We start from the raw sequence: 24,580 nt of genomic DNA on the forward strand, positions 1-24,580 counted from the left end.
TTTTCTTCCTGAGCTTTTACACTCTCCCTATTGTAAAGAATACTGTCTGCAACAGTGATATGGAAGGGCATAGTACAGTTGTGTAAACTCTTACCATAACAGCAGATGTCCTTCTCTTCACTGTTGAAGTATTCTCACCCTTCCTCATCCCCCTGGTCCTTTTTCCTTCTGGATGTGCTTGATACCCAATCTTACACTTGTCATTCATACTGGAACTTTTCAGTTCTGAAGATGGCATGTCCGTACATCACGTTTATGCCCTGCACCATGTACAGGGAGTGTATGTGTGACGTGCAACCAAAGGCTTTGGTATCCTGGCTGGACTTCAGGCTGCCCTTGGCAGGGAGTCACTATTGTAAAGAATACTGCAACAGTGAAGAGAAGGACATCTACTGTTATGGTAAGAGTTTGCACAACTGCACTTTCTTCTTTAGGACAATGCCTTAAACCATTTCCTACAGTATGCTTTTTAGCGTGAAATTGTTTGATGAACTTAAAGATGGTAGCACTAAATTTTTGCTTATCAGACACTAAAATGGCTGTTAGTTTTTCAGCAGTAACAATTTCAAATAATACCTGTTAGTTTTTCAGCAGTAACAATTTCAAATTCTGAGACTCATAAGCATCCCATAATACCAAGACTGAATGTGCAAAAACGAGTACTTAAATTTACTAAGTATAAAATACCATGTCTTAGGACTGACAGTTATGGGGATTAAAATAGGGAACCATATTCAGAACATTGCTCACTATGTTTTATTTCCCTTGAGTATCCTCCTGAAAATTATGTCCTTTAACACATTTCTGTACCCCCCCCCCCATTTTATATGCACCTTTGTGCCATCAGGAAATACGTAAACTGTTCTGTATTACATGCTGTATCATAGATTATTCAACTTTAAAGGAATGGCCTAACAGGAGGTTCCTGAGATGTATTATTTATGAAATCACTGTCTTCTGCTTTATCTTGTATACAAACTACAGCACTATTGTGCCTGCCCTTTCCCAGATCTCATGCCTTTGTTTATTGCATTTTGCTCATCAGGTAAATCTGACTAATTCAAGGAACCACCTAAAGGGGTAACCCAGTTGCAACTTGTTCTACAATAATATATTCCATGTGCAAAAATAGAAAATGTCAAGTTAAAGGCAATTCATCTCTCTCTCATAGTTACAGGTCAAGGAGTTAATATTCAGTGATACTATCAGTTTCCAGCTTACATAGCGGTGGTGGTGCTGCAGTAGCATTGTCGCCTCACAGTAAGACGCTGTCCGGTTTGATTCTCAGCTAGAGCGTCTTCTGTATGGAGACATGTGTGAATGGGTGTACCTTCGTTGAAGGTTGTGCGTCAGGGCTGGTAACTCGGCACGTAAAAATCACCTACCAATCATTAGCGGACCGGGGTTCCTCTGTGGTGACCCCTAACCAGGAAAAGCTGAAAGACACAACAACTATCAGCTTCCAGCTTATAACTGTAAATATGTGAGATACTGGATTCTGTATAGAACAAATTGGTTCCGTACAGAACTAGAATTAGAAATAGTTTCAGCTGAACTTTATCAAGCAAAACATGAGAAGTTCAGTGTTAAATATGAAAGAAATGAAAAAGTTTTTTATATACAATTCTATACCTATATACTTCAGATTGCCCTAATATCCTGCATTTATACTTGCTTTGTGGTTTGGTTGTGTCTAAAAGAGTCCAAGAAGGACCAATACAATTGTCTAGTTAACAGATTAATTAAAGTTAATATATCAAAACATTTTCTAATATTTATAGCTTCCCAGTGTGCACAAACAGGTGCATTGATGCAATAAGACTCAAAAGAGGAATACAGGGGATCAGGCTGATGTTATATGGAGAACTAGGTGATGCAAAGTTATAGTGAAAAGCTTGGGGTGGCTCACAGAAAGAAATAGCTGTGCAGCCGAAGCAGTTAAATGGTGACAATAGCATGGTACAGACATCTGTAAGTTAGCTTACAAGCACTAGAAGCTTATTAGAGTCAGCCTGTTAAGGGGCTGAGTTTTAGATGTATTGGTAAGGACAGATAATGGGTCAAGAATTGTTGCCTCATCCAAAGATAATCTGAAAGTTTTTTTAAACTATATCAGTAATATCAGGACTAATACTCAGCTCTGCACAGAGCTTATCTCAAATGGTACTGCCCACTCTGACCTCAACAAGATTGCCAGTATACTAGCAGAAGAATTAAGCTCAGTCGTCCTCCTTTTGTCCCCTCTCTGCTTCCCTCACTATATCCAAGTTACAACTCTATCTGTGATTATTTCAAAACAGAAGTCCTCCCTATAACCACAAATGCCAGCTTTATGGGCCCATGCAACATGGCAGGCTGTTACCACAAAATACTGCCTCGTTGACTTCCTCTTGAACTTATTCAAGCTTTGCCATGCCACAGTTTAGGTACAAGAGGCCTGGAGAAGAGTGATGATAGTGGTGTCCTTACCACTGACCCTGGGTACTACAGACTAGTTAGCCTCATTAGTATCATTCCTAATACAGTGGAGCTCATAAGTAAGGATATTGGCAGCATGCAAGCCCTTGATCTAGACCGGTTTGGCTTTGTGAAAGATAGATTCTGCCTGCTGAACCTGGTAGATTTTTTTCTGAAAGAGTAAAAAGCATTGGATGAAGGTAAATCTGTACACACTGCTTACCAAGACTTAACACGGCATTCATTATTATTCTACACTCTGGCATTATTGGTAACTGACCTACATAAACATAAACCCTTATGTAAATCATTTGATAACAAACAGGTTTACAGAGAGAACTAACTCACTCGGGGTAAGTGGCATTTTTGGCCAAAAGGCAGATCAGCAGTTCCATCCTCGGGGTTCTTCACTCAAGCCACTACTCTCCAGCTTTTACTTTGTTTATGTCCAAGTTGATGTCAAAGGACTCTGTCTCACTGCTGATGACTACAAATTCAGAGCCGTCATTAACTCACCGTATGAGTCACATCCTCCAAAAGGACTTAACTCACACAACCTAATAGCAGCAAGACCACATGAATGATACCCCTCCCCCAAAGATTAGATGCTGTTAACAGACACTTGAGCACTTTATAGAGTCAAGAGATAGCAGATTATATAATAAACTAGCTGATAATTACCAGGGGTTAGGGTCATGAGATAGCAGATTATATAATAAAATAGCTGATAACTACCAGGGTTTAGGGTCAAGAGACAGCAGATTATATAATAAATTAGCTGATAATTTCTAGGGAATAGGGTCAAGAAATAGCAGACTATATAATAAGCTATCTGATAATTACCAGGGGATAGGGTCAAGAGATAGCAGATTATATAATAAATTAGCTGATATTCACCATTATTATTGCCAGTATATTAAGACAGATAAAGGCTCCACTAGATATTTATGGCAAGAATGGATATGGAGGAAGGAGAATAAGACTTTGCAATATTTTTCAGTTAACTCCAGTTATTTATGTAGGATAACATCCTCAAGCCTGGCTGTAAATGTGGCAATGAATTTGCAGTTTTGGATGACAGCATTAAGGTTTTTCCACAAATGGGGAACAGCTGTCAGAAAGGCTTTGGTCCAAGGGCGCCCGCAGGCAGGTGCAAGGGGGTGCACTTGCACCCCCCTGGAATCGGCTAGATAATTTCAAAAAAAGTTTTTTTTTTTTTTTTTTTTTTTTTAGTGCGTTCTTCTTTAAGAAGAAAGAAGTCCGTGCTAATAGTCAAGTCGCGGGCGTGCTGACATCATCGCTCTCCTTTAGAAGTTGGTGAGCGGGAACTCGCACAGATGGATTTACGAGCAGGACCTGAAACGCAATAGCAACTGGGAGTACAGATGGGTTTACAAGCGGGATCCGAAACGGAATAGCAAGCGGGAGTAAACGGACAGAACACTTTCAGGTAAGCGGGATCTGAAATGGAATAGCAAGCGGGAGTAAACAGACGGAACACTTTCAGGTGTGTGTGTGTGTGCGCTCGTGTTTGTGTGTAGAAGTTTTTATCCCTTTTGTTTGAATCTTTAATGAAGAAATAGACTGTTTCACTTGTATGAGTCAGTCTCAGAATTGTACGTTATGAAACTTCAATCCTCATACACACGCAGAAGTTGCAGGTTAAAAAGGCATTCACAGTATACCTTAGTAGTTGAGTCTCCCATTTTTTTCTTTTGGTAAGCAGGTAGATCCCATGAGGCTTATGGCCTGTCTTCAGATTACTCCCAAGATTGAATTTGTACTGACTAGGAAAATGTAGTCAAAATGCCAAAGTGATTTCCTCAGTGTTCCAGGAGAGGTATATATAACTACGCTTCCCTCCTGAATAGGAAATCTTGTGGAAATAGCAATGGCAGATGATTTTTGATGAGCAGCATTCGTATGACTTAAGTTGTAACAGACAACACACTATTGACACTAGATGACCTGATGGACTCACTAGCAGATATCTAGGACTCAAAAAAATTCATAGAAGGAGAGCCAGAGAAATTGGAAAAGACACAGCTGGTGTTACAAATCAAACCTGTGGACTTTAATGATATAGAGATAACTAAAGGGAAAAAAATGAGATACAAAAGGAACAGTTTTTTTTTTATTCAAACTGAAGATTGGTGTGTGTGTGTGTAATGCCCCACGTGTACATGGTGGTGGGTAGAGAATAAGGCTTGAACCCTGTACCTTGGGCTCAAGTGGCAAGAGCCTGAATTCCCTACCCACCACCATCTGTAAAAATGTTGCAGGATTTTCCCTCATACTTTTTCTGTTCCTCAAAATCTGTGGTTTCTGCATTTGTGTCCTTGTTGCCTGACAGCTACATGTTCTCTGGTTTTATTCTTGGCTGTCTGGAGTTTTTCTCCTGTGCCTCTGCTAAAATTAGCTTTTTTTTTTCAAAGTCAGACTTTCCTGGTTAACAAAAGTTAAAAAAAATGGACACACTTCAATATCAGACTTTATATTCTTCAGAAAGTGCATGGTAACAAAAGCTTTTATTCTAGCTTATTCTAGCAATTTTCTAAGTGTACAAGATGGATATTTGAAATGCATCCTTGTGTTTGGGACTGTATTCCCCCCATTATTGGCTTCGTCCAGGTTTTTTGCTAGGGTTGAGAGTTATGGTAAGAACTGAATTCACTGAATATGTTTGGGGCTGTATTCACCCAGTATTGGCTTTGTTTAGGTATTTATTGGCTTCATCCAGGTTTTTTGCTAATGTTGAGAGCTATGGTAAGAACTGATTTCAATGAATATGTTTGGGGCTATATTCTCCCATTACTGGCTTTGTCCGGGTGTTATTTGCTAAGAGGTTGAGAGCTATGGTGAGAACTGAATTCACTGAATGTTTGGTGGTTGTAGTCACCCATTGTTGGCTTTGTTCAGGTATTTTGTGCTAAGAGGTTGACAGCTGTGCTATGGTGAGAACTGAATTCACTAAATGGTAGCTATTTAAGTTTCAGTCTTCCTCTTTCACAAAACAGTTGATTTGGCGTACTGGTATGTTGCTCTGACTGTTTTGCACAGGGTCCCCTGGGTTCAAGACGTGGCAGTGAAATGTATGGTGGTAACGCAGCATTTTATTCTAGCAACTTTCAAACATTATACAAGCAATGTTTAAAATGTGTCCCTGGTTTTTGGCCTTTTGTATCCCCCCACCCCAATAAATTTTGGCTTTTTCAAGATTTCTTGTGCTGAAAAGTTCAGAGATACAGCTGAGTGTCGAGTAGATTTTACAAGGAGCTGAGAGCTGCAGGGGAGCAAAAGTTTAGTGCTGCTTATGTTTAGTCTGCTTGCATTGTTAATAGCACAACAGATAGTGTACTTGCTTTAGATGCTGAAGGCTGTGGGTTCTACTCCCACAGTAGGTAAATGCATTGCTGATGCTGTATTGTGTTGTAAAGGGGGTGGATGCTGCAGTCTTTTTGGCAAAGATACCTAGTAACTATGAACCTGACAGTTTGCTATCCATTCCCTATTGCGGTATTACTAGCTTTTCATTTTTTTATTGCATGCAACAAAAGCAATTTATTCTTCAAGGGTAACAGGCACTTTTTGTAGATTAAACAATGACATATAAAGTGTTTGCTGCAATTTATTCTTCAAGGGTAACAGGCACTTTTTGTAGATTAAACAATGACATATAAAGTGTTTGCTAGGAGCAACCTCTTTATTAGTTACAAATTTTTTCAATGTGGAGTTTACTACTTCAGAGATTGTGTATATTTTTTACTGATACTGGTGGACTTGAGTAGACTTTTTATGATGGAAATGCTCTGAATTGGGCAGTTTTGTCATTGGTGGATGCTTTTTGTTTCATTGTATACTGGAAAAATGTTCAAAACAATAAATTTAAAATGCCCTCTAACAACTGTACTGTATTGTACTAGGAATATAATGTAATACAGTCAGGAAGGTGTATCAAAGAGCACGTGTATGTTATGTTCGAGGGGCCTATGATTTTGAAGACAGCCCAGAGTTAATATTTGCCATTGGCAAAATGTATTTTCTCTGAAAGTGGGTTTCAGTGCTGTTTCAATGCATGTGAGTTTCAAGAGCAGAGAAGTTTTAATGTTAGTCTATTTTCATTGTGAGACTGCATTGCTTTAATAGATATGTGTTAGGGTCTGTGCTGTAAAATGCAAAATAAAACTTTCAAATGAAATCCTAAATCATCGCAGAAGTAAAGCAGTATGCACATTAGTGTTTATGATAAATGGGGCAAAATAACCAAGGAATGGGACATTGGAATGGCTGCAGGGGGGAGGCTCCATTTGACCATGATTTTGTGAGGGGGGGGTAGCAAATTCAGACAGCCCTGGTTGAACTATACCTCTTAGTTGTCCATATCTTTGCAGAATGAATATATATTCGCTGCTTATTTTTGGTTTGTTCCTCAAATTTGTGGTTTTCTAACAAATCATTTAGGAATGAAGCCATTAAATGACAGACATTGAGTTTCAGATGTCATAACCTTCAGAAAAATGCATGCTAATGCAAGACTGTCTTTAAGTTTATACAAGAGCAATTTTTAGTAGTGTTTGTATGCTCCCCAATATATTTGGCCTTGTTCAGATTTCCTGCATTAAGAGGTTGAGAGGTACGTGCAAATCACTTTGTAGATTAGGAATATCCAAACATCTCAATTGTCCCCAATTCTGGCTCAAAATGTTGCTCTCCCCTAATAATCCCTCCTCCAAAATTTGGAAGAAAATGTGGAGGGTTTACAATTATATATAACTGTAATGATCACTTATAGATTACCTTTATTTCAGAAATGCATGTGGATGCTCTTTGTTAGCTGCTTCAAGTTAATTGTTAATATTAAAAAGGTGTCCCTTTTTTGGCAGGTATTTTTGCATCACATTTTGGTCCGTTTTTCATAAAATTGTGGTTTTCTGGCAAATTAGTGGCAAGTCATTAAAGACTGAAGTTAGAAAATAATGGCAGACATTTGAGTTTCAGATTTCATACCCTTCAGAAATTTTGTACTAATGCAAGATCTACCTGTTCTATTTAAGTTATAAGAACAATATTTAAAAAATTGGCCTTATTTTTGGGCTTGTGTCCCACTTCTAGTTCTATGTATGGCTTTGTCCAGATTTCTTGCTCTGAAGTTGAGAGGTATGAGTGTCAGATCCATCACTGTCAGCCAGAGACATTTCAAATTGTGACATACTTATTGCACCCCACTCCCCATTGTAGTGGCTCTGGATGTGTCCATGGAAGGCAAGGAGCAGTTATGCAGTGTAAGTGTGCAGAGTATTCCCCCATCCAAAGTAGATCACAAATACGACCGTGGCTTTTCATCTGTCCTTGATTTTGCAAAATGTTTTGGTTTTCTATCAGATTTTTGTACTGTTGATTTATGCCTCTTATTCAGGAACTGTATGCTGTCACAGTGCCCTGTTGCTCTGTTTAAGTAGCCATGGTTTAATGAACATCAGGTAAGCTTGTCGGAGATTGTAAGATGCAAGTAAGCTTTAGTAAGCTTGTCGGACATTGTAAGATGCAAGTAAGCTTTAGTAAGTATATTGTTAAAGAATTACCAGCATTGAAAGCCTTTTCGTTGTTGCCATGCAGAGAATATTTACATGACTAGATAATGTATAAGCCTTGGGTATTGAAATGCATATGACAGTATTTTATTTATTTATTTGCAGTTGGTTTGCCAGGATAGTCCATTGGGCCAAATGAACCCATTTTCAATTGAGTCCTGGGAGAAAAGCTCCAAAACCAAGTAGGTTATTAATAGATATACAAATTATACAATTACACAGAAGTTAATCATACAAGAAATAACAATTTGCAAATAATACAACAAAAACTAGAGTGAGTACAATCTAGTGATGAAATTAATAGGTAATACAGACTAAAGGGAAATTTAGCACAAAAGCACTGAGAAATAACATATTTGGAAGCATTTCATGACAATACTGAGGAATAATAACATATTAGGAAGCAATGCACAAAAGTACTGAGAAGCAATAATGTATTAGGGAAGCAATACTTGGGAAGTGTGGCCTAGTATATTCTTTCCGATTATTGTAGGAATAATAATATGTATGAGTTAGGGTGGGTAATTAGGAAAGTTGCAGGAGGAAACAGAGGAAGAAAGAAGATGGAGTTTGCAAGTGTTAGTTATGTGGGGTGGGAGCAAGAGCATTCCCATTGGGATACTAGATGTGAATGAAGAGATCTTTTAAATATAAAATGGTTGGGGTGGTGCGAATGGAAGGTGGTAGGGAGTTCCAAAGGCATGCAAGGCCATAAGACAGAAGATTTTTGCCTGGGGATGAGTTGGTTTATATACTTCTAATAGATTTTGATTGTTGGACCTTAATACTCCAGCAGGAAGGTGCATTTTAAAGGCTGATGAAAGGGAGGGACAAAGGGAGGGGTTGAAAATGAGCTTATGTGCAAGATTTAGTTGAGTATATGTGAGATAACTGGGTAGCTCTAGCCATTTTAGTTTTTGGAGAGTGGAACAGTGGTGGGTGGAGGACTTGTGGTTGGCAGCGAACTTGGCAAGTTTGTTGTAGCAAGAGGAAAGTTGTGTTTTTAGAGAGGTCTGTAGATTAGTTAGGAGTGGAGCTCCATAGAAGAGGGAGGGGATAAGAAATGAGGTAGAGAGGGTGATTTTGGTAGCAAGTGTAAGGTAATGATTTTGTCGGTAAAGCATACCTAGTTTTTGTTGGGTTTTCTTGATATTTAACTGTAGGTGGGAGTTGAATTTGAGCTGGTTATCAATTTGGACCCCAAGTAACTTGGTCTCGGACACCAGTTCCAGGGGTAGATTATTTTGTCTAGAGATGTGGAATGTGTTTATATTGAAAGAAGATGCCTTAGAGGGGGTGAATAACATTAATTTGGTTTTAGAGGCATTGAGTGCTAGGTGATTCCTTTTCATCCATTGCTCAGTTGTTGTAAAAGCATCTCGAGTCAGTTTTAGGAGTGAGGGGATAGAAGTGGCAGCGCAGATAATAGCAGAATCATCGGCATATTGGATGATGTCTGAGAATGGGATAGAGTTGCGGAAATCATTTATAAATATATTGAAGAGAAGGGGACCCAGTATAGAGCCCTGGGGTACCCCAGTAGGAGTATTTAGAAATTAGGAGGTGGCCTTTTTCCATTTGACTGCTTGAGATCTGTTAGATAAGTAGCTGGAGAACCAGTTCAAGGAGGAGGAGATAGGTAAAGTTTAGTTAGTAGCAGGCTGTGAGAGAGTGTCAAAGGCCTTAGAGAGGTCGAGTAGTAGGGTAGAAACAATTTGGCCAGAGTCGCAGGCTTTATTTACAGTTTCAAGGAAGGAGAGGAGGCGGTCATAGTGCTATGATGTGGTCTGAATCCATGTTGTGTGGGAGTTAGTAGGTGATTATCTAAGAGATGTAGAAGGAGTTGTAGTTGGATACACTTTTCTAGGAGTTTAGAGATGGGGGACAGAATAGCGATGGGGCGAAATTAGTAACATTGTTGTTGTTGCCACCTTTATGTAGAGGTATGATAAAGGCCCTTTTCCAGACTTGGGGTACTATACATTCTTGGATAGAGCGGTTGATTAAAATGCTAATAGGGTAAGCGATTGCTTCAGCAGCTTTGCTAAGAAAGTAAGAAGGGATGTTATCAGGAGCATTGGTGCATGGCTTCAGTTTCATAAGGAGTTTCTTTATAGTAGAAGTGGGTATAGGTTTAAATGAGAAAAAAGGAGTGTGAAGAGGGAGAATTAGGGGCAGATGAAGCTGAAGTAGTAGGAGAAGGAGGAGTGGAGGGATGGGAGTTAGTAGATGGGAATGAGGAAGTAGTAGCAGAGTAGGGTAGAGAGATGGTTGGGGATGGTAAGGGAGTTTTGGAGAATGTAGTGGTGTTAGAGAAAGATGACGTTAATTTGGAAATGGATTCAATGAAAAGAGTTAAATTGGGTAGCCAAGTCTTGGTCAGGAGCGTTTGGGTCTGGGGTAAGGGTATCTGGTTTGCTGGGGTTAAGTAGAGTAGAGATACCTTTCCAAAATTTCTGAGGGTTTGATTTTATTATTGTTTTGAAGTGTGGAAAAGTAGTTTTGTCGGTCGAAGATTATGAGCTTTTTTACCTTATTTCAAAGTATTTTATATTCATTGTAATAAAAGGACAGGATTACAGTATTTTCAGAAGCTCATTACATTTTATTGCAGACCAGTGTCTTATAGCAGTGTCTGTGTGTTAGTACACTTGTAGTTGGGTGGCTTTAATGGTATATGGTAAATAAGCATTGCTACCTTACTTAAAAGCCAAGCCCTGCAACAACTAGCTCCACACTGAAGTCAAAACACAATAGCTCTGGTGGGTAAATGTACTCTGTAGTAATCAAAAGGCAAGTGTTTAAAATAACTACAGCTTATGTGCAAACACAATAGGTAGTGATGAAACAATGCTCTGCTAAAAATGCTTTAATGCTCCACATTGCTGAGCTGCAGATCAGTTATCAATGGCTACCAGGATTTCATCCACTTCAGCTCAAGCACGGTGCCATTCAGTGCAACCTTCCCAGAACTAATTCAAGTCTGACCAGAATTATTTGGTGTGTGTATAAGAGGGAAGTAACATACCCCTCAGCTGTCCAGATTTTTGCCCCATATTCCTCCTAAAAAGGATTGAAGTTGCTAAATGAGACATTTCAGTTTTAGATGTCATGTCATTTTAGAAAAATGCATGCTAACAAATCCTGTTACTCTTGCAATTTTCTAAGTTTCTGAGAGCCATATTTATAATCTGTCCCTATTTATTTTAGGCTTTGTCCAGATTTCTTGCACTAAGGTTGAGGCCTTGAGGGGTGTGGTATGTTTGTGAGAGAAAGTGAAATGCCCAAGTTAGAGTTAGCAGGTGGAATTTTCAAGTGCATTTTCAAGGAACTGTGAGTTTTAAGGAAGCTAAGTTCACTGCTGCTCATGCTAAGTCTATTTACAATGTGCAACTGTTTTGTTTAGCAAATGGTATCTCTATTGTGGTATAAAGTTTTAAAGCTATGTTAGTAGCACCACAAGTAGAATACTTGCATCTTAATGTAAAGGCTTGAGGTTCTATTCCTACAGCATATACATTTGTATGCTGCAGTCCTCAGGATGTCCTCCTTTGGATGAGATGCCTAATAACTATGAACCTGTTTTTCAGCTTGTCATCCATTTTCTATTGCAATATACCAGCTTACCATTTTTTTAATTTAACATAGGCAATTTATTCTTTGACGGCAGCAGGCACTGAATTTGTAGATGAAATACTGAAATATACAGTTGTTTTCTAGCAACAACATCTTCATTAGTTTCAGATATCTTTAATGTGGAATTATTCAGATTACTTTTACTTCAGCAGAGACACTCAAGTGTTGCTGTATAATACAAGGGATATAATTCAATTATATATTATAATTAATACAATCAGGTAAATCAAATAACTTTTGCATGGCCCTAACGGTGTGCAAGGAGCCTATTGCTTGAAAACAGTTCAAAGGTAAATAACCTGCCACTGGCCAGATGCATTTTCTTTGAATGTGGGTTTCAATGCTGTTTCATTGAATGTGAGTTTCAAAAGTAGAGAAGCTTTAATGCCAAGTCTGTTTTCATTGTAAGACTATTGCTTTGTTTAGGTTTAGTAAATGTCTCAGTGTTTGGGCTATAATGTTTGAAATAAAAGTTGTAAATTAAATCCAACTGCCTGTAATCATTGTAGAACTAAAGCATAAAACAGTATGCACACAGATTTGAACAGTGTCTACAGTAAATGGGGAGAAATAGCCAAGTAATGGGACACTGGAATGGCTGTGTGGGTGGGGCTTGGGGTGGGTGGACTTGGGCGGGGCTGTGTTGGCAGGGGGCGGGGTGAGCTATGTGGGTGGGGCTCTGGGTTTGCACCCCCCTGCAAAAAATCCTGCGGGCTCCCTTGCTTTGGTCCATAGGAATTATTAGCTTTGCATACTTCATTCAGGTGAAATTCAGGGTTCAAATACAGCATTTATAAATGGCACAAAGTAAAAAATAATTACTTATTTATTTATTTATTTATTTTACATTTGATTACCAGGAAAGTCTGACTGGAAACATGTCCTTTTTCAGCAGAGGCTCGGGGACAAAAGCTCAACATAGTACATACAATTTAACACATTTGATTACGCTAAGCAATACATTGTGAACACAAATATAAAGTAACAGAGTTTATACAATCAAGAAATATATACAATCAAGAAATGTATTTGTTCACTAGAGAAGTTGGTTATAATACAAGATCATGGGTTAGTGAAACAGAGGTTATACAACATGACATCTTAAACACTTGCTATAAAGAATCAGAGGGTACCAGTAAGTTGCAAGTAGGAATAGCAATAGAGAAATGAGAGGTATCTGTAAAATTATGCAATTTCTGTATCAATGATTTAAAGGTTTTAGTATTGTCTGAGAGAGGCAGTTTAGTCTGGGGCAGTGCAAGGGCACACCCATTTGTTAGATAAGTGAGTTCTTAGCTTTCTTTTAAAATGAGTCAGTGCTGGAGTAGATGTAACTTCAGATGATACAGCATTATGTAATTTGAAAAATGTGATTCTTCAGCTAGGTTTTTGGCTGTGTTTATCTTTATAAGGGGTTTGTTGGTAGAGTGAAGGGTTCTGGCACTGGTATATGGCTGAAGTAGTGTTTGCAGGGCAGGTGTTTTCTCAGGGTGTTAGAAGACTTTATGGGCCATAGTCAGCTGGTTAAAGAGAAGGACTTGGGCGAACTCCAACCAGTTGAGTTGTTTGAGTGGTGTGCAGTGGTGAGATCTAAAGGGTGAGTTTGTAGCATATCTGGCAGTTTTATTGTAACAGGATTCAAGTTTTGCCAAATTGGATTTTCTTAGATTTGTGAGTATGGGAGATGCATATAGTAGAGTTGAGATTAGGCGGGACTGGGCATTAATAGCTTTAGTGTCTTTTGTGAAGAAGGGTGTGCTGCAATACAGTGTTCCAAGTTTTTGTGTATTTTTTTTACTGTTTGGGATATATGGATGTCAAATATCATACTGCAATCAACTTCTACTTCTAGAAGTTTGGTGTGAGGTGGGGGTAATGGTTTTATTTGATGAGACAATGTTAAATGTTTGTGGGTATAATTGATTTAGTGGTTTGGAAAAACATATGTTTTTTTGGGGGGTTCAGAATTAGTTGGGAGTTTGTTAGCCAGGTCTCCACTGCTAGGAAGGACTGTTGTGTTAGTGTTTGTAGTTCTTGTATGGTAGGAGCAGTACATATGACTGTCAAATCATCTGCATATTGGATGAGTGAGGCTTGTGGGGCTGAGATATGGAGGTTGTTTGCAAATAGTAAGAAGAGTAGGGGGCCTAATATTAAGCCTTGTGGGACTCCCACTGTCACTGGAAGAAGGGGGGATAGTGTTTGTTGCCAACATACTGTTTGCTGGCACCCAGGTAGGTCCTGAAACCAGGCATGGGTAGATTAATCTAGGTTTAGCTCAGAGAGGACATTTAGAAGTTTGTTTTGTGAACCATATTGAAGGCTTTATATAGGTCTAGAAAGATAGAGGATACATACCTACTGTTGTTTCTGTGAAGGTTGGCAGTATTAGTAAATGACATTAGAGTGGTAGTAGTACTGTGATATGGTCAAAAGCCATGCTGAGTATTGATAAGTACTTTGTTAGTGTGCAGGTAATCTGTGATTTTTTTGTGAATGATTCTCTCTAGTATCTTGGATAGTGGGGATAGGATAGTGATTGGATGGTAGTTAGACATGTTTGTTGATGAGCCTCCTTTATGAAGTGAGATAATGTGGGAAATTTTCCAGATGGTAGGGACTAGGTGATAAATCCAGGAAAGCTGTCCCCTCAGGTGAGGGGAAAGCCTTTCTAGGTTTGTAAGGTCATTCTACAGATCTGGAAAATTAACACATTTCTGTACTTTTGCAAGGTTTATGTTGTATACAGTTCACAGTAATGTGTCACTGTAGGTCACAAGATACAGGATGGTTATTCTGGCTGTCCCAGTCTTGTTTCCAGTCTAAGCAATGACCTAGCCCTGTATTTACAACTAATGTAATGTGGGTTTTAGTCACTGTATTCTTCATCTGGGTAGAGATAGTTGTTGATCATGGAAAAAAAAAGGATTTTGAAAGTGTTGATTTCCTCAGATGTTTTGCCTTTATTTGCTCTTGGTCAGATAAGACCTGTAAGATACCGTAAGATAGAGATCTGTGTTACCATGCCTTCCAAGTGTTCCTAAAATCAAAGTACTGTAAATCATTAACAAGACTTTTATCCTCTCTTTATTATCTACACTGTTGCTTGTTGTATTTATAAAGGTTATGGATAAGAGATAGCAAAGGTGGAGGTGGGCATGTGATGTGGACCTTAGAAAAGAGCTGCAGGGAAGCACAACAGCAAGGATACCTGAAAAGACAAGTGCACACTTCCATCAGGTTGTGTAGCTTTCATTATCAGGTTTGCTCTGAAGATTAGGAGAATGTGGTGTTATTGTGCAAACATGAAGCATGTGTGAACTGTCTGACCTCAGATTTGTGATAATGAATTGCAGTTAGAACAGTGAGAACTGTTGTATGTGCATTACATTGTGATTGCTTTTTACTGAAGTATCATGACTTCTGGAATTTTTATTATGGCTTTTGGCATCTCTGTTGATTTGTGGGGTTTATGCTCACTCAGAACTGAAGTCTTTTATACTTTTAGCTGAGCTTTTGCATTCTCTGCTGGGAGCAACAGGAGAAAGTTATTATACAATGAGTAGCCATTAACATTCAAAAATGTACACACTGATTGGTCAGCCCAGCCAGTGTGCTCGTTGTAAAATCCACATATACCAATAAGAAAAAGTCCAGTTGTTTGGACTTTCTTCTATTGATATATGTTACGGCTTTCCTGGTCGAGAAGTATGAAATTTGAAATCTGGACAGTTTTAGAAGTACGAGAGAGACAGGGCAAAAATACAAGAAAAATCAGGTATGTTATGCAAAAGTAAAGAAACGCACTTGATTTTCCTTGCATTTCTGCTCTGTCTCTCTTGTACCTCCAAACTGTCAGAATTTCAAACTTGTTTTTTTTTTAAACTTTCAAACAAACAAATACATAAATAAAGCAGCAACGGAGATCTTCCTTTCTCTGTTGCTTCCTTTCCAAAGCACTGATGTACTGTGTAAGCATGGGGGTGTTAAGTCCCATATCCATGCACAGTACATCAAAAGGTGCAGCAGGATACCTAAAGAAAGTGGAAGAACACCATGATTATACAAATACATTATTTAAGAAAAATAAGTCATTTTTTTCTTAAATAATGTCATTGTGTAATAGCAATAGCCAACTCCTCGGTGTGATATATTGAAGATTTACCCATGGTTGCCCTTGTTTATCACCCCACCAACCATGGGTAAATCTTCAATATATCACACCCAGTCATACCTTCACTGACATGGAGTATGGGGGGGTGGTGATGAGGGGTGAAGAGTGGGAGCATTAGAGATTTGTATGAGCTATGCAGGATGGTGATATGACTCAGCTTGTTGTAAAGTGAAATGAGGTGTAGAATCTATAGGAAGCTGCCCAAGATGGATTGTATATACAAAAGGTAGTTTACGGGAATGTGAAAACAAGAATGACTCACCAGCTTCATGCTGCAGGGGGTAGAGGGCTAAATCCCTGACTGCAACCCAAATAGCTGAGAATTGATTACTAACCCCAGCTGAACAGCCACTGAGGGAAATGTGTTATTGGAAGGGGGAGATAGCTTGACCTTCATCGTGCCTAACTAACTTAAATGGAGGCAGGAGAACAACATGTGGCAGTTGGACATAGATGCATATGGACATCAAGTAGCACACAGTGCGGCAGATGCATTGAACAGACATACTAGAACATGTGCATGCCATAGGGCAGCACAGCAGGAGGCTGCAGATGTCAAGGTACTATGGCAATCATCAGCACATATTCCATGGGAAAGATCTAACTGCCCTCTCTGGCTGCCTGGATGATGACTTTCACTCCACTTGGCTCTCAGCCCTAGCCATGGGTCACCCAAGAATCAGACATCTCTTGGGAAAACTGGGGATCCTCCGTTAGGTGATGTGAGGTGCAACAACATGAAGGTAATGGAGAACAATTGCATGACAGAATGTCAGGAGACAGCTTGAGGATGTCGTGCATGTTGGGAAAAAAAACAGAAAAAAGTAAGAATGAATGGATGAGTGAGGTAGCAAATATCAAGTAACTTGATGTGAACTGGTTGAAAACTGGAGGCACTGGGTAGTGGTGAGATAATTAAGTTACTGGGGTGGAGGCACTAAGGATGTGTGGACACTATTGGTCAGGTAAGAAAGGCAGACTTTTAGGGATGGTATAACATCGGTAAGAAAGATAGGCAGACTGTTAGGGATGGTATACCATCCGTAAGGAAGATAGGCAGACTGTTAGGGATGGCATACCATCTGAAGAATAGGAAAAGGTATAGGACATTTGGTAATGTGAACGGAGTGGGGGATGAAATAGGGTGGTTAGGGTGTTGATGGAAGTGACTGAATTACAGAGAGATGGCCAAACACAGACTACCATCTGGATTTAAGTATCTTTTGCTTTTTTTCACTTGGAATAGATTCTGTAGCTTACCTTGAACTAGCCTGAACTGTTTTTTAACTGATTGCTGCATTATTTTAAAATCTGCACTTAAAGTTACATTTTAGTCGAATTTGATCGAAAGTTTGCTTGTTTGTTTGTTTAATTTAACTGTGGAGGCTGCACACTAAAGTATGCTAGCCTGTGTAACTAATTTATCACTGTTTCTGCATTTTCTGTGTGTTTCTACCAAAAAAACAAAAAAACAAAAAAATAATCCTTGTTTTCCCGCCTTCTTCGACTAGTTTAGACCAGTTTACAGGCATTGCTGTATTCTGGGCTGTGGTGTAGTTCCTGTATTGTCCATTACCTTACTTGGATAGAAGGAAGTTTCTTTGCTCACCAGTGGGAGTGGGGAGCCTTGAGCAGCCTACCTGTCCTTGGGGGAAGTGACCTCAGCACAAGAAGCTGTAGTAATTGGTTGTTTTGGACCATTTCTAGCTCTTTTGTAGTTCACTGTTTAAAATCCGTGTTTGCACGGCTTTGCACAGTCGTGCGCATAGCGCAGCGCCAGTTAAACAAGGTTAAACTGTTTCTGGCTCTTCAAATTTTCCCTTAAGGAAGCTCTACTCTTAGTATAACCAGACTACTCACTGTATTATAAGCCTAGCACTTGTTCTCAATACTTCTCTACTAAGTAAGCACTCTCGTACTAAGTAAAGCACTACATCTACTTACCACCCCTGTGAATATCCACTTCCCTTAAAGGTATACCACTCCCTTATACTGTTCTAGCATGTCGATTGGTAGATTACTGCAGTTGTCTCCAGTTCAGCTGGTCAATTTGGGTATCTTGAGACAATGCTACAATTGTCTCATGTACACAGACAACCCTCTCCTCCTCCCAACAAACACAAATACATGTGAGAGATGCAACTATATAGCCAAACTGGAGGCTGAACTCTCTCAACTCAGGGCTGGCATGACCAGACAGGAGAAGATGGCAACCACACACACAACAATCCCAGTCCCACATAAACCTACCACAACTGCAAACCAAACACATAAAAACACAAAGACATACTCGGAGGCTCTAATAAAAAACTTACAAAAACAACAGAGGCTCCCAAAGCAGACATCCAAAAATCCACCACCTCAAAACAAAACACATGCAGCACATACTTCAATAAATCAGTGTGTCGACCAATCGCAGCCCTTAAGGCCAAACACCTTGCCTGATACACTAGTAATAGGTGACTCCATAGTCAGGCACACTGATGTCCCACTGACCAGGCTAAACAAGGAGAAGGTGACTGTGAGCTGTCTATCGGGAGCTAGGATCCGCCACATAACACACGCACTCAGGTCACTCCAAAGCAAGTACAAATATGACTCCGTCATTGTCCATGCTGGTGTGAATGACCTGAGACATACCTCCCTGGACTACATGAAAAGAGACATAGAGGAGCTCTCCGATTATGTAGCCCAGGCTGGTATGACCCTGACCCTGAGCAGCATCTTGCCCTCACCAAGAATGATACCACAATACAAAGACAAGATGATCAGCTTTAACAATTGGCTCAAGTACTGGTGTCATTCTAAGGGGATCCAATGTCTATCTGCCTGGGATGATATGTTGGACAAGCCACGCTGCTTCGCAAGGGATGGCTTACACCTGTCACCACTGGGCTTCTGGATATTGGCTAAGGCTCTTGCCACCCCCATAGTGCCTTTTTTAGGCAAGGCTCAAAAGACAAACCCACCTCCTTAGAAAACAAAAATGGAAAAAAACTAAGGGTAATGCTGCTCAATGCCAGAAGTCTAAATCTCAAGATGCAGGCACTTGATGCACTCCTCAGCATGGAGAACATCGACGTCTGTGCAGTAACTGAAACCTGGTTCAAGGCTCCTGAGAGCACCCCAGCACTACCAGGCTATACCTCGTATCATGCTTTTCGGCCCCAAAACCCGGGCCGAACCACAAAGGGTGGGGGAGTGTCCATATTCATAAAGGACACCCACACCTCCAGGTTAGTAGCAACACATGAAGCATCAGAGACCATACAGGTGCAACTAACCATAGGCAAAGCTGCTATACAACTGGTAGCATGTTACAGACCACCCTCCCAATTTCAAGAACCCCACTCAGCCTTCCTGAAGACACTGGAGGATATGAATGTATCACAAAATACCATCATACTGGGAGACTTCAACTACCCAAACATAGATTGGGTACATTATTCTAGCCCTAATACCCTAGCCCAAAGGTTCCTGGAATTCATAAATTCAAATGCACTGGAACAACTAGTCACCTCTCCCACCAGGGGAGATAATATACTAGACCTGATCATCACAAACATGGGGACAAAATGCTCCACACCGGAAGTATACCCCTCACTAGTGAGATCTGACCACAAACTAATCACCCTGGATATACATATCCCACCTCCACCCCCAGCACAAAAGACCACAGTGAAAAACTTCTCAAAAGCAGACTTCACTCTTCTTAAGACTAAGATGGTATCCTTTAAGCCCACTGTGCCAGTGGATACCACATCCCAAAATGCCGAATCCTTCACAAATGCTTTCTATGGTCATCTCCAAGAATGCATGGATCATGCAATCCCAAACAAATCCAAGTCCCTCTCCACTAAATGTAAGTGTCCTGTCTGGTGGACCTCAGCCATAAACAAATTGTATAACAAAAGAAGGAAGCTACTGCACGTCAGAGCAAAATCCCATGAAGGGAAGACATCTCTGATCAACATTAGCAGAAAACTACGTTCTCTCATAAAAACATCCAAGGCAAACTTTGAGAGAAAAATCGCTAAGGACACTAAAGATAACCACAAAGCCTTCTTCAGCTATGTTAGAAACCTGGGCGGAAACCCTCAGATATGCTCAGACTTGGTTCACAACAACAAGAAATACACTGAACCCACAGATATTGCTAACATTCTGTCTGACAGGTTCAGTGCTAATTTCTCCCCTCCTTCACCCCCAAAAGAAGAAATACTTATCCCAGCTGAATGTAATCTCCCTGTCATCTCAGATGTCCAAGTGAGAACCGCCCTAAACAAAGCAAAAAACACAGCATCAATGGGACCTGACGGTATCCCGGGGTGCGTGTTACGTGAACTCCAAGAGGAGCTAAACCCACACATAAAAATGCTATTTAACCTTAGCCTTACTTCGGGATATGTACCTGAACACTGGCGTACAGCAACAGTGGTCCCACTCCACAAGGGGGGTGCCTCTACAGACCCTGGAAACTACCGCCCCATAAGCTTAACTAGCCTGGTCTGCAAAGCTATGGAAAGAATCATTATGGAACTCATAAACAGAGACATAGGGGACCTACAGACACTTTGACCCCACCCAGTTCGGCTTTGTAAAGGGCTGATCCTGCCTTTTAAACCTGATTGACTTTTTCAAAACAGTCACTAGAGCCATTGATGAGGGCAAAGCAGTCCATACAGCATACCTGGACTTGGCTATGGCCTTCGACACAATACCCCACTCAGGCATCATAGATAAGCTAAACGGCTTAAAAGTAAACCCTTATGTCACTAGATGGGTTGCAAACTGGCTAAAGGACAGAACCCATAAAGTTAAAATTGCTGGAGCAATGTCAGACTCAAAGCCAGTCACAAGTGGTGTCCCACAGGGATCTGTCCTGGGACCCCTCTTGTTCGGCATTTATTTCTCAGATGTTAAAGCAAACATGGGAGGGCTGTGGCTGACAAAGTTCGCAGATGACTGCAAACTAGGCGCCATAGTCGATACACCAGCAGACACACACATCCTACAAAAAGGCCTCACTGAAACGGACAACTGGTGCCGTAGTCACGGCCTTAAACTAAATGCCAAAAAATGTATAGTCATCCCTTTTGGAAAAAAACAAAGTACCCACAAATTATCACATAGACAGCAACCCACTGAGTACAGAAAAAGTAATCAGAGACCTAGGGACCCAAGTAGACAGCGACCTCACATTTGACACCCAAGTTGCCAAAGTGGTTAGAAAAACATTCTACCTTACATACCTCATCATGAAGGGATTCACATCCAGATCCAAGGATGTCATTGTACCCCTATATTCCTCCCTCATCAGACCCATGATTGAGTACAATGCCCCATTTGGTATGTATTTCACCCAGCATTTGCAACAGCTGGAGAGACCACAAAAGTACCTCACCAAAAGGATCAAGGGTCTCCAACATATGTCTTATTCTGCCAGACTAAAGAAACTTCAGCTCTATTCAGTAGCATACCGCCTGCTCAGAGGTGATCTCTGCCTGACGTACAAGGCCATGTCCAATCAGGATCTGATGGACATGCTCCACCTCAAAAAATCCAATTCCATCAGGACCACGAGAGCTAAAGACTTAAACCTCGGCACAAGTATGAATAGGACATGCTGGAGGGATAGATTAATAACCCAGAGGCTTCCCATGCCTTGGAACAGGATCCCAGTTCGTATTAGGCAGAGCCCCTCACTGACTCTCTTCAAGAGAAATCTTGATGAGTGGATGGGAGATCGTAAGTTTACCCCAGGGGTCACATCTGTGTCACTGCTAGACAGGGGCACAGTAAACTAATTCTATTATATAAGGGGACCTTCATTGTGTCACTACTAGACAGAGGCACAGTATTCCAGATTTATTCTATACATTTTTGTACCATTTCATGGGGTGGCAAAAGCCACATCACTATGGCTAGGCTTACAAATGCCCCAGGGCAGATAGCCTAGTACTATACTATGAAACTATGAAACTAAACTATGAAACAGTTGTTCCAGAAACTGAGTAAAGCAGGGACCTAAAATAATTATGGAAGGAGGATTTTCCAGTAGAGAAAAGGAGAATGGCAGGGGTGAGGGGGCAAGGATATGAAGAAGCAGTATGAAAAAATACAAAATTACTCAGACAGGATGTTAGTGCTGACGGGAAAGACTTACACTGCACAAGGACCTAGAATGTGAAGGAGAAGAACGGTAGTGATGAGTAAAAGAAATGCTTGATATGAGTGGAGGCCATATTAAGGCTGACTTTAAAGACAGTGTGAACCTGTCTAAATGCAGGACACAGTGGTAAGAATAACCCATACATAGATCTGCATTAGAAATGGGCTGAACTGCTGAAGCAGATGACTAATGAGCTGGGACCATTTATCTGCAGTGGAATCATAAGACCAGTGACCATTTCTGAGAGACCGTCAGTGCCACATATAGATATGGTGTAAAAAGTCAAATAAGAGATTTCAGTGCATGACGGAAAAGGTTGGTGTTGCAAGTACTGATATGGAGGTACAAGAAGACAGGCAGAGACACTTGTCAAAAGTATTCTGTGATGGGAACTGCCTACATGTAAGTGTGGGAATTAAAGAGGGACACAAAGACTATATCAAATCAGATTCCACGGGAACTTATGTGTAATAGCAGGCAAATCATCACAGGGACCATAAGATGTCTAGCCATATACACCTTTAAGTAGACAAGCTAAAAAGTCCTTGTTAATCTATTAATACTGCTTACCCCCCAAATTTAGCAGGGACTAATTTAAACGTAAGTGTCAGAACACAATGGGGAAGAGGAAGAGAAATACAAATAAGAAAAGGACATTTACGGAGAATGAAGTGCATTAAGAGGGAGAGAAGATGGAATGGTGATGCTATGCAATGTACAAAGCTTATACAATAGAATTAGCCACTTACACTCTGTGTTGATGTGCATTTAAACATTGACATTGTGGGCATAATTGAAGCAAGGAGTATGAAGTATGGCAAATGGATTATATTGCTACATAATTTCAATACATTCAGGGAGAATATGGAAAATGTGATATGGAAGCATTTGTACTGCATGTCCAGGAAAATATGATGTGGACAATGGAAGGATTCAAGGATAAGAAAAAAAGATAGGTGGAGTGAAAGTGTTGTCTTTAAAACTGAAAGAGGAGGTTGGAATCCTAGATACTGAAAGTAACAGATAGGCACCACATACAGTAAAGTGAAGTGATGATCAGAAACAGAACTAAAGGGCAGAAAAAGAAAACAAGCAATATGGCGATAATGGCACTTAATGTTCCAACAGTAAAGTGGCAGATGCCCATTTTCAAGTTAAGGTAAGATGAGAAGGTGGTAGAAGTACTGGTGGAAGGCAGTCCTCAGCAGAAAGTAAAGATCCTGACATGGAACTCAAGTATTTTTAACTTGATCTTCACAAATCTCAAAATAAAGAGCTGATGAGCAACAGTGACAGAGCCACAGGATGGTGAAGGCGCATAGGGCTGGAAATGGGAGGAATTATGATTAATGTGACAGAGATGGGAAGGTTCATGTTGGATACAGATGGGAAGGTTTTTCCACAGAGTTTGTCTCCAATACCTGCAGAACAGTCACTGTGACCCCTCTATGTAAGGATGGTTGCTCTACAGACTTGGGTAGTTACAAACCCAATCAGCTTTATATGCAAAGCGATGGAGCATATCACAGCAAAACACATTTATGCAGACACAGGCAACCTAAATGGTCTAGATGACACACAGTTTGCTTTTTATGAAGGGCAGGTCCTATTTCCTAAACCAAGTAAACTGCCTTAAAAAGATTACAGTGATTGTTAGCAATGGTCAGTCTGTGCTCATTGTTTATCTTGACCTGGCCAAGACTTTTGACACTATCCCCAGTGCTGGCATTACTGAAAATGGAGACACACTTAATGTAATTACCTGCATTGTCTGCTGGATTGCAAATCAACTACCCAACAAATCCCAAGTAATGAAGTTTGGTGTTACCCTCTCTCAAAGCAAAACTGTAATGAATAGTGTAACATAGGAATCATTGCTGGGCCCTCTCTTGTCTGGCATTTATTTTGTTGACATCCAAGCCAATATATTTAAAGTTTGGTTGACATAGTTTGCTGATGACTGCAAGATGGCCACTGTAATCCCCTCATCCACAGATACTATCAACAAAGGCCAGAATATGCACATACCTGGTTTACTGAAAACAGTCTCAAGCTAAATGCAAAAAAGTGCAGCATAGAAGCATTTGGCAAAGAAGCTGCTCCCACTTTATATGCTATATGTATTACTCCTTTTCAGACAGATTATGGTCATAGGAGAACTGGGTACTCATATGAACAACTCATGTGGAGTACCTCATGGTTCAGTCCTGGGACTGCCCTTGTTTGGCATCTACTTCTCTGAAGTACAGGACAACACTACGGGACTCTGGCTAACAAAGTTTGCATATGACTGCAAACTGGGAGCCATTACTGTATCCTCAAATGATGTGGATATTCTACAAAAGGGCCTTACAGAAATAGATGCTTGGTGCCAGAGCCATGGGCACAAGCTCAATGCCAAAAAATGTATAGTTATCCCTTTGGGAAAAACATGTACTCCTGAATTACCACATAGGTGGCAGTACACTAAACATCGAAAGTGTGATGAGAGACTTAGGGACACATGTGGACAGTGGTCTCACCTTCGATAGCCACATCACAACAGTCAGG

The sequence above is a fragment of the Protopterus annectens genome, chromosome 1.part1 (genome assembly GCF_019279795.1).
Source record: "Protopterus annectens isolate FY-2018-M chromosome 1.part1, PAN1.0, whole genome shotgun sequence".
NCBI classification, from domain to species: Eukaryota; Metazoa; Chordata; order Ceratodontiformes; family Protopteridae; genus Protopterus; species Protopterus annectens.